This window comes from Gracilinanus agilis, chromosome 6 (assembly GCF_016433145.1).
Source record: "Gracilinanus agilis isolate LMUSP501 chromosome 6, AgileGrace, whole genome shotgun sequence".
NCBI classification, from domain to species: domain Eukaryota; kingdom Metazoa; phylum Chordata; class Mammalia; order Didelphimorphia; family Didelphidae; genus Gracilinanus; species Gracilinanus agilis.
In genome coordinates, this window is record NC_058135.1 from 263407858 (window position 1) to 263409456 (window position 1599).

The 1599-nt window shown below is 35.8% G+C and overlaps 1 pseudogene; it reads left to right on the forward strand.

Annotated features, from left to right (window-relative positions):
* The first annotated feature begins 1263 nt into the window (after positions 1-1263).
* Positions 1264-1357, forward strand: LOC123253223 (annotated as a pseudogene).
* Positions 1358-1599: the final 242 nt, after the last annotated feature.

Here is a 1599-nt window from a genome sequence, read left to right on the forward strand (position 1 = left end):
AACACGAGATGTCAAGAAACAATCAAAGTCAAAAGAAAGAAAAAATAGTAGAAAAAAACACTTCATCAGAAAAAACCACTGACCTAGAAAATAAAATGAAGAGAAGTAATTTAAGAATTATTGGATTACCTAAAAGCCAAGACTTAAACATATTTCAAGAAATTTTGAAAATTAAATTTGAAAAATACATTAAATTTAAAAGTTTCAAACAAACATCCAATGCAACCAATATTATAAGGGAAATAAACTGGAGGAAACTTATAACAAGTGTCTCTGATAAAGGCCTCATTTCTCATATACATAGAGAGAACTGAATCAGATTTATAAGAACACAAAGCATTCCTCAACTGACAAATGGTCAAAGGATATCTTTAGTCATATGAAAAAAATGTTCCAACTGACTATTAATTAGAGAAACACACATTTAAACTACTCTGAGAGAGCATCTCATAACTGTAAGAATGGCTAAATGGCTTAAAAAAAAGGAAAATGATAAACTGAGACACTAATAAAATGGTGATGGAGCTGTGAATTTATCTAACCACTCTGGAATTTAGAACTATACTCAAAGGATCATAAAACTCTGCATACAATTTAACCCACCAGTACCACTTATAGGTCTTTATCCCCAAGAGATCAAAGATAGGGAAAAGAACCTCCTTGTACAAAAATATTTACAGTAGAAGAAATTGAGGAAGGGTATTTGTAGAAAAGAGGACACAGAGATCCCTAAGTCAGGTCCATTGCTATGGAGAGTCCCACCAAGTCTCAATCCTGAAGTACAGCCAAGGTCTCCCTCAATCCAGAGTTTCTCCTGCCCTACCACACTAATATTGTTTACAAGCTATATTTATTAATAGTCTAGGTGGGACACTGTAGGGCAAGGGTCCAAGGGAAGAGGGATTCAGGGAACTTCTCCCCAAAGGAGTATTACTATACTATACTCCAAACTCTTTTAAGCATTGCTAATGGTCTGAGTAAATGTCAGGAAGCCAAGATGTCACAGGAGCAGGTCTCCTTTTCAGGTCTGGAAATCAAAGGTCTCTTCAGGGGATCACAGAACTTGGATCCATTTCCTTTCTCTCCAGCTCAAACGCCTGGAAAAAAACCTGCTTTGGTTCTCCTCTCCCAGAAGTCTCTCTTGTTCTAACAGTCATTTAGACTTTTCTTCACTACAACATTCAATGGTTCATATCAAGATGTCATGGCCTTGCCTCCTTCTTACAAAACAAAATAATCTAATTCTTCAAAACAAGTGAGTTAGTGCTCGCTTCGGCAGCATATATACTAAAATTGGAAAGATACATGGCACCTATGCAAGGATGACACGTAAATTCGTGAAGTGTTCTATATTTTTCAGCAAGTAATCAAGGGGATCATCCACCATAATGAGGTGGGATTTATACCAGGAATGCAAGGATGGTTCAACATTAGGAAAACCATCCACATAGTTGACCACATCAACAGTCTAACAAACAAAAATCACATGATTATCTCAATAGATTCTGAAAAAGCCTTTGACAAAATACAGCATCCATTCCTATTGAAAACACTGAAAAGTATAGGAATAGAAGGACCTTTCCTAAAAATAATAAACAG